The 12,445-nt window shown below is 38.0% G+C and overlaps 1 protein-coding gene across 6 annotated transcripts in view; it reads left to right on the top strand.

The window, feature by feature from the left end:
* Positions 1 to 12,445, top strand: part of EPS8 (epidermal growth factor receptor pathway substrate 8) — a 124,090-nt gene that overhangs the window by 20,803 nt on the left and 90,842 nt on the right. The gene's annotated exons all lie outside the window — the stretch shown is intronic.

The following is a 12,445-nucleotide window of genomic DNA, read 5'->3' as shown; positions in this document are numbered from 1 at the left end:
GTCAAATTGAAAGGATTTGCAGATTTCTGAAAAAAAAAAAAAAAACAAAAAAACCCAAAAACAATATGCCAAGCTGAAGTTGGGGTTTTAGGAACAGTCTAAGCATTGTTGTATGGGGAAATAATTATTTTCTTGCCTGGCTAGAGGACTACCAGCTTTCATGCTGTCAAGAGGAATGCACATGTAACCTGAATAACACATAATCATGTCTCACTGGCACTTAAAGATATGATTTACAGGACTGACAGGCTCTTTGTTGTATCAGCATTGAGTGGTTGCAGACCAAAAAAAATACACTTCAATACCTAGATAAGAATTAGGCTGAAAAATATGTCATGTTTTTAATTTTGTGAATTGTTATGTCTCTGAGTAAGCCTTGTGTGCAAAACATTTTTTACTTCTCTCGTGAACATTAAACAAAATATTCTCATTTTCCTGTTACTGCAGCATTTTTGCAGTTTGGTAATAGATATTTCTTTTTCTAGTCCGTCTGTGCCCACTGTGTTTGTTTTTGCCCACTGCACTGCATGCAACCTTCATTGCTGGCATTTCCATGAAAATCTGTAGCATTCTGGGCACAAAGCCTTGCCATGGTATTGAAACTCACTGCAGGAGGAGATGTTTAAATCCAGTTTCATGTTGACAGCACTGTGCTGAGAACTTTCTTTCCTGGTCCCTTCTGCAGCCATCCCATGATTGCCAGGATCAGTGTAAATAATGAGTGGCTGAAAAAGAAGAGAACCAAGTGCTTTTAACTCCCCTTTCTATAAATACCCCATCCTCCTGCCTGATTTTCCCCAGGGAATTTACTCCAGTGTTGTTTGTTCTGCAGGCTGGGGGTGTGTTCATCTCCCTGTTTTCACCAGGGTCCAGCGGGGGGATCCTGGGGAGTCACCTGCCCAGCATCACTACTAAGCAAATATTTACTGAGTTAATTGATGGATGCTATAGATGACAAAACTTTGAGCCACTACAGACAAGTTTTGGCATTGTAAATGGATTTTTCCTCTCTCAGGGAAAGGCTCCCTCAGTCTCCAGCAGAAGGTGACGGGCTCACACTGAATTCTTCAGCTGTACTCAAAGCCATCCTGCGTCATCCACATTAATTTCCTCCAAGGAGAGATTTAGAACCTGGAGATCCTGGCCTGGGTGTCATTCTTGTAAAGGGACTTGATAAATGGGCACAGAGCCTTGCCATGTCATGGTCATTGAGGTCCTGGGGCAATATTTAGTGTAACAGAATAAGCAGTGCTCCAGTTAGCACAGTCATCCCTTATGCAGGGAGATGCATTTATGCCTTTCAAGACAAAGAACCTTTTCACTATATGTCCAGCTATTATTCTGTTAGCTCTTTGTGGGGAATTAGCACATCTTTGTTTTCCTTTGGGCAGGGAAAGAGTTTTGCTCGTTCTCACTGAAAAGCCCAGTGTTTGAAGACGCAACACTTACATGAGGATTAACTTTTTAAAAGACTTGAGGGTCCCTGTGGAGTTGCCTGAGCCCATTAATAAAAGTTTGAATTTTCAGCCTAATGTATTAATTATGTTTGTCCAATTCCTAGAGGACCAGTAGATCAAATTAATCTTAATTAAATTTCAGGCTGTGATAGGAGGCGAAAAAAAGATATTATAGAGTTTAAAGCTTGAAAGAGTCACTAGGCAAGCAGACTGTTACTTTTTCTGATTAAAATGTAAATACATTTTAAATTAAATTCCAGTAAACACATTTTAGCTTACTCATTTTTAAAATGGAGTTAAACCTTCAGTAATATGATGACTGCTGTGCTTTTGTCTTCATGGGAAGATTGTTTTTCAGACCAATAGGTTTGATAAAACCTGGCTTGTAATGCTACGCCTGTAAATTATTCTGATGAAATTTGCAACTCTAATAATAATTTTAATACCAGAAACAAATTTTTTTGTGCTGGATATTTCCATATACTCAAAAGAGAAAAAGCTGAAAGTGACAAAGATGGAAGCCACTCATATCTGTGTGCTCAAGTTGAGTTAAATCTTCCATTCAAATCCTGCTCTAGCAGTCCTTAGATGTGTGAGACCATGCAGAATTACTTAATCTCCTGAGGATGTCTGCATTTTAATAAAACAGATGTCAGTTTTGCATCTTGAGGTCTATTTCTTGTTTCTGAGGAAATTTTTTCTTTTGATTTAAATCCAACAGAAAGGGTTTTTATTTTTTTGGAATATTTCTCTTTATCTGGCTAATATCACCCTCTTGTAAAGCGACAAAACATCTCTCCATTTCTTATTCTGTGGAGTGTATTTAGTGCTCTTTTTTATCTCTGGTCTCATAACAAAATTTGTGTACACATAGACATCACCAGAATTTTTTTCCCCCTATTATATTAATAACTTTTCCCCCATTATATTAATTTTCAGTGGTTCAGGGCTCTGAAAGACAGCATTGGCTTTGGTCTTCTAGAAACATTCTTGTTAAGAGCTGTCATTTACTGCTTCCTTTGGAGCTGTTTCTTCATCCACCTTGTTTTAAAACAATTCCTAGAATCTTGCAGGAAGTTTAGCACAGGATGTTCTTGGTGTAACCACTGGCATAATTGATATATTTTATGCCTTTATGCCCTAGGTGGGCAACATGAAGTGTCTGGTTTATGTTTGGGAGTTTTTTTGGCATGGCAATACACTCTTTTGAATTCCCTGGGAAGTGAAAATATTTCCCTTGGAGCATGATTTTGATGTATCAAAAGTTTTCTCTGTCTTCGTGTCCTATATGTCTGTCATATACATCCTTCCTTTATTCTAGAAAAAAATTAATAATATAATAAATAATTTTAAATAAATAATATCTTAAATAATTTAATAATTTAATAAATTTAATAAAAATTTCTTTATTTCACCCCTGCAAACAGAGGGGAAACTGTGGATTTATTATTAAACTCTAATAAGGGTGCACAAATTGTTTTGAAGTGCAAGACAAATGACCCTGCTTGGGCAATGTAAATTATGCATGGGTTACCTGACAGACTGGAGGCACTTCTAGAGTTTCTCACCTCATCCCATCTCCTGCAAACTGTTGGAAAAGGTTCAATTCCAGTCAGGCTGGGAACTGTTGCTTTCTTCATTAGACTTAAAAATATTGTCCCTATTTTCAATTTTTCTCCTCTTTTTTCTAAGTTTCATAATACACATGTGTAAGATGTATTTTGCTTTTCCATTATAATCTCTTAAGTTTTGTGATTTGGCCCCAGGTTTATCCCTCCATGCAAAGATGTGGAATAGCCCCTTTCAGCCTGCAAGGAACTGTGTTTTATTCACTTTTTTCTTGAATTTATTTAACAAAAAAATTTGAATTTTTTCTTTTCATTCATCACCATGAATTGATTTTTTTATGGCCAGTATTGCAAGACTGAAAGTAGCTTTGAATACATAAAATAACAATGTAATGAATGTTGTTTTAAACAAGAGCAGATTTCTGATTTTATTTATTTTCCCCAGAAAAATTCTAGTGGTGTGATTAAAATGATAAAACATTGGATTAGGAATTGTTCGTTCAGAGGGATTTTATGTTTGAGTGTGTTCAGCATTGGTAATGACTCTGTGCAGTGAACAAAACCAAACACAATTGAAATACTTCGTTGATAGTAGCAAGAAAAAATTGTAGGCATTTTTGGGTAAGTTAAAGACTTCTACTTTTTTTTTTTTTTTTTTTTTTTTTTTCCTTCTGGATGGGATGCACAAAAATCCATTTTGGTCATGAAGATTTTTTAATGTCCTCACTTTGTTGTCTAGCAATGTTGATTTAAAGTTACTGTTTGATCATAATTGCCAGGCAAAAATAGTGTGGAAATGTGAGAGATGTGCAGAATGGTCAATACAGAGCAGAGAAAAAGTAGCCCTGTAACCATGGTGGGGTTTTTCCAGTCGAGCATTTTTGTGTTTATTTTTCTGTGCATTCTGTTAGCTCAGGATTAGGCTCTTTTGTTTGTGGTGTAAATCCTGTTCTTGGCCTACAATGAATATTAATTAACTTCTGTACTTGTACCTGCCCTGTTGCAGAACCAGCTCCTTATTAGTCAGGCAATAAAAGCAGAAACGAGATGATACAAGGAAGCCAAAGAGAATCTGGGATCACATCAAGGGCAAACACCCTTGTTCCAAACTTATAAAACAGAGGAAGAGAGATAATTAGAAAAGTTGGAAGGTATTTAAGCATGAGGATTTCCTTTTTATGCACCCTTAACTTTTAGAGGGGGCATTACTGCGAGACATTATTGAAAGCATTACTTTTCAATAGACCTCAATAAAAGAAACATTAGCAAGAAAACCTTCACAGAGGTAAGTGGTGGTTTTTGTCATTCTTCTGGGTTTTTTCTTTACAAAGTGGAACCTTTTAGAAAGCTGGCTCCTAGCTCAGTCTTGATTAAAGGAATATTATTTTGCAGTTGACCTTTGCAGGGCTCCTGATGAGTATTTGGCCATTGCTGGTTTCTTTCATCACCTACAGGAAACTGAGGGAGGAGCTTTGTCCTACAGCACAGGGGCTGTCATCTTTGTTTTCCTCTTGTAGATCTGAGGAGAATATCTAGGCCAAGGTCTCCAGAAATCCTTGCCTTTCAGACTGTCCTGAGCTCTGTCCTAGCCAGAGTCCTGCTTCAGAACTGATTGCCCATTTTTTAAAACCCAACCAACAAAATGAAAAAAAAAAAAAAAAACCCAACCAAAAAAAACCCCAGCCCTTCTCCCCAAAATCCCACATTTAAACAATAAACCACATTTTTACAGTTCTTATCACTACCACTTTATAGGTGACTTATTCCCATTTCAGTAGGAATTAAAGTTATGCTTTATTGGGAACATTGCAGATTCTTTAGAAGGAACAGAGCACTCTAAGAAAAATGCCACCTGGTCCTTGTTGTAGACTATTAAATTCTTGATTCTTCAAAATAACAAATCACTTTTTTTGTTAGACCTTATAGTTGGCTTGAAAACAGGCTTGTTCTCTTTTTCTTTCCTCCTTTTCCCCCCACATGCATACTAGACTAAAAAAGGCTATTAAAAACCTTGCTTTTCACAGTTGCATTGATTTTTTTAAAGGTAGATTTAACCTGACATGTGATTTAATGTGCCTCATTGCATTTTAATAAACCATTAATTTGTTAAGTAGAGGTCAATAATGAGGGGTTCAGGGGCTGTGGGTCAGTAGCAATGATGGAGTAGGAGAAAAAAGGTCACAGTTGCTGAATTTTGTCACAGGTTGCTTTGAGTCAGAGCAGAAGGTTTCTCATTTTGATGGGCAATATCAGAAGAGACTGGAAAACATCCCCAAGAGTGCAGAGCTTTGATCCCAGGGCTGGTCAGTGATTCTAACTGGGGATAAGTGCAAAGGCAAAGGGAGGAAATGGCATTTGAGGAAATAGAGAGATGGACTGAAAATTCTGGCACCCAGATGTCTCAATACTGTGACTCTTTTATGATTCCCAGGTAAAGGATTGCATGAACTGCTGAAGACTGTCTGGTTTTACAATCATCTACAAAAAATCAAATTGATTTGAAGGAAAAAAAGTTAAGAGGTTGGTAGAAGTTTTTAGGTGTTTCAGAATCCATGTTCTGTGCTCTGTCTTTTCTTGGGATAAAAATTTAATGAATCCAAATTTTGATACAGCTTCAAAGTAATTCCTGATTACATCATGATGGGGGAACTCCTCCTCCTCAGCCACAAAGAGAAAATTATTGGCACTAAAAGTAATTTATTACTACAGACCATGCTTAAAATAACTTTTATGGCCACAGTGGCTGTAATGTGGTGGGTGTCTGTAGGTGTATTGATGTGCAAACCCTTCTGCTTTCCTTTGAGGAAGGGATTTCAAAGAGCTGCCTGAATTTTTGCTTTCCTTAATAAACAGAGAAGATTCAAGATCTTCCTGATGATACAGCCCTCCAGTGCTAGGAAGGGCCAGGTTCCTAATCTGTTCACAGTGTTAAATTTATACCAGTCTGGAGCAAATGTTCTGTCATTCACCTTTTGGCCCTGAGTTTCTTAACTCTGGAGTTACTCACTGCTCCTTCGTGCTGCTTCCCCACCCTTCTTTTAAAGGGATTCCTGTTTTCTGCCTTCCTTCTTCCCCATCTTGAGAAGTTTCACACAGCAAATGAGCTACAATAAATTTACACAAGGCAAGCTTAGCATTTTTTTTTTTAAACAAGCTTCTCGATTTGTTAGTTTTTCACATGAATACTGGGTGTTTCTTATGGTGTGCTTTGCGCTTCTGAAAAAGTAAGAGAGCTTGACTTTTCAGGCTACAGCAGGACAATGGCCTGGATTATTTCAGCTCTCATTTTACAGGAGGGCCAGCAAAGGAAGGACTTGATATTGGGCAGCTGGGAAATTCATTACTTTGCTACTGAGCACAGTGGACATTTTGGTAATCTCTAGTGCTGAGACATGCCAAGGATGGATGGATGTTGTTTTATTCTCGTCTGTCCATGCTCTCTGTTTTGATGTTTCTGTGCAATGTCATGTGTTTTTTGATTTTTTTTTTCTAATTTCTCCTTTGCTGAAGAGGAAAATTGAACAAAAAAGGTCAGCAGAAGCACAAGCACAGTTAGTTTTCACAGGCTGGTTTCTACTGCTCTGAGCACCTGTGTCGACAAAACACCTGAAATAAATGCAGGGTGGAGCAAAGGGAGTGCAAAGGTTGAACAGGCCTATGATGGGTGGTTTGCAGTAGAAATTGATATTTAGAACATTTCTCAGGTCCCACCAAATGTGCAAAGCCTGAGAATCAAGGGCTGAGCATTTCTGCTCACATTTCAGAGTGGCCAGTGAGAAACCAACCCCTTCTGGCACTCTCCTGCTCCTTTCCAAAACCCAAATTGTTTTTCTTACTGCTTTTTCTGAAACCACATGTGATGCTTCCCACACATTTCTTAAGCTACACCAGCCCTTGTCAAAGGTATGGGAGCTGATGAAGGTTTTGAGAGAATTCCCAATCTTATGATGTCCCTTTGTGGGTGTGAGTGGTGAATTTAATCACAGTAACACCCTGGGTCTGTTTCCCACTGCTGTGCTCTCACTGCTCACCCTTTCAGTCTGCAGTGGTACTTGAAGACAATAATCTAATCCTATATAATATCCTCTTCTCAGTTTTGTTTACCCCATGTGAGTATCCAAAGAGACAGATTTGTCTTTTGTAGTGCTAGCAAGAAACCCCAGGTCTGTTGAGACGTAAAACCAACTTCCATAAAGCAGAAACTTAGCCTCTGCAGTTTTTTTTTTATTAATAATCTCTCCTTGGTTCAATTGAAAAAATAATAATTGTAGGGTTTCTACTAAGATATGCCTCTAGCAGGTAGAATAAGGGTTTGCATATGAATATATTTGACAGTGTAACTTTAATGCACTGAGGTTCTGAAGTGGATCCAAGCTGAATATATGAAAAGAATTTTAATAATACCTGAGACTAATATAATTTGTCTCCACTTTCAAAATAAAAATAGTGCTGATTGATTTTCAATTTATTAAACATGATCTCTGCAGAGTTTGAAAACCAAACACTGTAGCAAGAGGAATCTAAAAGTAAAACCAGGTTTCATTGTCTACCCTGTAAGGAGCTGAAGCTAAAAAATTGCAGAAGTAAACAAGGAAACAGCTTGTGACAATAGCCAGTGAAATCTAATGTCTGGCTGTGAATAAACCAAGTCTGGCATTGATGTAGGGGACTTAGGAAAGTATAAACACTCAAAAGGTGGCAATAATAATAATATTTGTAGTAATTTTGAGCTCCTATGGCAATGAAGGTGGACAACTTTTAGACATCAGACTGGATTTACAAAGCTTTACATCAGTATAAGCAACATGAAATACATTTTGCAGTTCTGTTATCTTCCCCTCAATTTTCTGTCTCTCTTTGTATCCATCCCACTCTTGAGTGTTATTTTATCCATCTCTTTAGGATAACTGTTCTATAGTGGAATTATAGTGCAGCATTTTGAAATTATACTCTTGAATATAATCTTTCAAGTGTCTGACTTGTACATGAGTGGTGTGGAGCCTCCCTTTTCTTTTGGCATTCTGACAAAATGATGCAGCACCTTGCCCATCAGAGCGAAGGGATGGGCACTTGCGTGGCAAATGTGACCAATCTGTCTGTGGTACATTGGGAAAAACTGCACTTGTAGGGATGCTGGGTGTTGCATTGTGTATCTGGTGAAATGAGCATTTTTGTTAGCCAAGAAACTTTCAGAAATGTACATGTAAGCAGATCTGCTGCAGGGTTAGGCATTGAGATGTTTTTTGGGGGTCTCAGTATCTCCCTGTAGGTAGACGGTGTGTATATATTTTAATTTTAAATTCATTAGTACTTCTAAAACAGGGATTACAAATGCATCGCACTAAAGGATGTCTTGTCTCCTTTGACCTTACAGTAATGCTTTTTATCATTGCCTTGCAAAGGGACTTTTCCCTGTGCACTTACCCATCAGCTCCTGAAAGGCCAAGAGAGGTAAAAGCTGAACTTGGAGGAGGTTTTTTGTTGGTTTTGGATTTCTTAAGTTTATTTTTTCCCCCTAGATTACATAAATGGCTGATTTAGGAACAGAATATGATGTTAAATAAACTGGTGTGGGTGATGATTTCTTTTTCCTGTGTGCAGCATTGGCATCTCCACACACTGCCCCTCTCTTCTCCACATCCTCAAACCCCGCTGGTGTGCATCAAGAGGCTCACATTAAAAACAGAAAAAAACCCCAAAATGAAGAGATTTAATTACAGCTGCTTATAATGCTGTGGAAGAAATGTTTTAAAAAATAGTCAAAAAAGCCCTTTGCTACTGTTATTCCTAATTTCCCAGAGAAGCAGTGGTTCTATGTCTGCTCAGGTGGCCACTTCCCCTCCCTTTGAAGCATGTGATTTTACTTTTTCAAGACAAGGTTATGCCAAACTAATTGATTCTTTTCTTTCCCCTTCTTATTAAATAAGTTTGGCTGAGCCACATTTAGTTGGATTAAATACAAGCAAAAAGAAAACTCACATTGGTTCAGGAAGTTTGTTTTGTGGTTCTTTGGAAAAGAACATTCTGTCCACTCTTTGTAAAACCAATACAAACAGTCTTTTGGCACACACAGTATTCTTTGTAGATACCTTGCTTTAAATTATCTCTCTGTTATTTTGCAAGATTAAGTATCACAGTCCATATTTCCTGGATAAATGCTGCCTTGTGGAATTGTGCTTTCACTTTAGAAGTCACACCTGCAGTGGTAGTTGGTAATTTAACACAATTAAATCTTCTAAATGCTATTTGAGATCTGCTGATGAAAGATACTGAATAATGAAATGGTGATTATAAATTTTAGGACAGTAAATGTGGTTCATATAATAGCTCTTATTTAGAAGTGGTTATATCTCATTGTAGGAATGATCATGTAAATATGCTATTAAGGAAAAAGCTGTAGAGGCACAGAGTAAAACTACAAGAGTTTTTATTTTGTAATTGAGGAATTGTGTGTGAGTTTGGTGGAGAAATGTCCTTTTCCCTTTTAATTTTTCAAAGGATATAAGGTTTTTTTAATCATTATATCATTTTATCATTATATCATAATTATTATATTATTACTACTAAAGGAGTACTGGTATAATGCATTTCATGTGCTTGTAGCAGGCATTTCTCACAAATGAGAACCTGGCAGGAGCTGCCAGAATTGGGAATAGCAGCAGAGAACGAAATGTGCACTGTGCAACCTCAGTCAAACAGGGAGCAATCTCTGGTGCCCTCTTTTGATAATGTATTTGGTGCAACCAGTTAGGGGAGGATCTCAAATGATGTTAATAAATTATTGGACTGATTCTTCAAGTGTCTGTAACTTTTACTGGCTTGGGCTCTTACTGGAAGGGAAAACAAAGATATCCTGTACCTTGTCCTACATGTAGTAAATAATCTTCCTAGAGAGTGATAAAAGCAAATCAAATCTGTCCTGTGACAGCTTGGAATTGAGCTAAGGGTTTACACACACATCTGGATGTAAGTTTAGAGTACAATGGTTTTTAACATCAAAGCAAAACACAATGAAGGACCCCAACCTTTTGAACTTTCTATTTCCATACATTTAAATCCAAAGACTGAAGTATTTTGAATGTCATGTCTGCCTTATCTTTCTAGCAAAGCCTTTTCCTATAATTAAAAGGGCATCAATTTTTCTAATTGTTGCCAAATCCAATCTGAGCCTCCCCACAATCATTTCACCCTTCCCTCCCCCTCCCATCATTGTCTGATATTTTGTTTGCACAGTCATTATTCATTAACAGTGCTTATGTCCAGGGCAGCAAACAGAGGAATCACATCAGCAAGGAGGAGCTCAGAAACTCACCACTGAAATCTGTTTTTTTTTTTTTCCTTTTCTGTGTTACATTGGCTTTCAGATGAGAATCCCAAAACCTGTAACAAATTTCAGAGATAAGGAGCCTGGAAACAATGAGTGTGCTACTGTTTGCTTCTTCCTTTTCTTAGCAGAATTCTTTAGTCTTCCATTCTACTGAGAAGAATTCATTTCTATGTAAGAAGCTACTGAGATTAGAAGTCACTATTGGAAAGGAAAGAGGTGTAGTCTGCCCTATTTTTAAATGAAATCTTACAGAATCACACGCAGTCATTAGTTGGATTTGGAGGGGACTTCTGGAGATCATCTCATCCAACTCCCTTGCCAAGGCAGGGTTACCTAGAGCAGGTTACACAAGAACAGGTGGGTTGTGAATCTCCAGGAAAGGGAGATCCCACAGCCTCCCTGGGCGGTTCCAGTGTGAAGTTCTTCCTTATGGTGAAGTTCTTCCTTATGCTGAAGTTCTTCCTTATGCTGAAGTTCTTCCTTATGCTGAAGTTCTTCCTTATGTTAAGGTGGAACTTGCTGTGTTTCAGTTTATGGCCACTGCCCATTGTCCTGTCACTGGGCATCACAAAAAGGAGCCTGGCACCACCTTCTTGGCACCCCTTTGAGATGTTTATATTCCTCTTGGCACCTCTTTGAGAGGTTTATATGTATTGATGAGATCCCCTCTCAGTTTTCTCTTCCCTGGACTAACCAAGCCCAGCTCCCACAATCTCCTTTTGAGAGAGACACTCCAGATCCCTCAGCATCATTATGACCCTCTGCTGTTCCAGTAGCTTTTTTTCCTTTCCCTTTTTCCTTTCCCTTTTTCCTTTCCCTTTTTCCTTTCCCTTTTTCCTTTCCCTTTTTCCTTTCCCTTTTTCCTTTCCCTTTTTCCTTTCCCTTTTTCCTTTCCCTTTTTCCTTTCCCCTTTTCCTTTCCCTTTTTCCTTTCCCTTTTTCCTTTCCCTTTTTCCTTTCCCTTTTTCCTTTCCCTTTTTCCTTTCCCTTTTTCCTTTCCCTTTTTCCTTTCCCTTTTTCCTTTCCCTTTTTCCTTTCCCTTTTTCCTTTCCCTTTTTCCTTTCCCTTTTTCCTTTCCCTTTTTCCTTTCCCTTTTTCCTTTCCCTTTTTCCTTTCCCTTTTTCCTTTCCCTTTTTCCTTTCCCTTCTTGACTTTTTCCATGTTTTGAAGGAAATAAAATGGGCATGAAAGGCTGAAGTGTCTTTCCTGAGGTCCCTGGGCTAGGAAAAGCTGAGGCTCATGAATGAAAAGCCTTAAGATGTTGTGCCCATGTGTTGTCCTTTCCTCTGTGAGGCTTTCCTGGCCAGAAAAAAAAACCCAATTAATTGTTTATCTCCCCTTCAAATATGAAAAGGTTACATTTTCAGCAGAAATAGGTGATTAACAGATAAACCACCAGTAGAATCTGGTCATATTAGTAAGCAGATTGAAAAGGTTTAGTATGAAAACTAATACAATATACTACTTCATTTTTACACTAATGTGCAACCACTGGATCAATTCAGATTGACTGCATTTGACCTATTTATTGTCACTTGTCCTATCAATGAGTTGACTTGGTACTGCTTCTTCCTAGTTCTGTTGCTATATCAAATTGATCTGTGTGTTTTAATTAATTTTAATTGGATTTATTGTAAATGGCCTTGTAAGGGAGAGGAAATGGAAGGCACGGGTTTGGGATAATGCCAAAATGAAGGCCTAAAGAGAGTAATTCATAAGAAAACTCTGCTGTAAATTGGTCAGATTTGCTGAAAATTGAAGATCTGGTCAGTGCCTGGAATAGTGCAGTTGTGAGGCTGGAAGTGACTCCTGTTACAGCTAAGTTAGAGTGAAGTGTTGGATATGAATAAAGACATGAAATTAAAAAGGATGAATGTCTTGAATGTCAGTTCAAAACTGAGATGTAACAAAATTTGAAGGGTTTATGGTGGAGGCTGTTCCTTTATCCTGACCATGAGGCTCCTGTTAGCTGTACAGAGCAGTTCTTTCTGGCATTACTGGTATTTAGGAAACTCACACTGACAGTAGTGGATGAACTCTAACCAGAACTGCATTTCTCCCTGCCATGCACTGAGGGAAATCACATTTTAAGAA

This window comes from Melospiza georgiana, chromosome 4 (assembly GCF_028018845.1).
Source record: "Melospiza georgiana isolate bMelGeo1 chromosome 4, bMelGeo1.pri, whole genome shotgun sequence".
In the NCBI taxonomy this organism is placed as follows: Eukaryota; Metazoa; Chordata; class Aves; order Passeriformes; family Passerellidae; genus Melospiza; species Melospiza georgiana.
The sequence above is the reverse complement of the archived record's forward strand: the minus strand, read 5'-3'. Positions and strand labels throughout refer to the sequence as shown.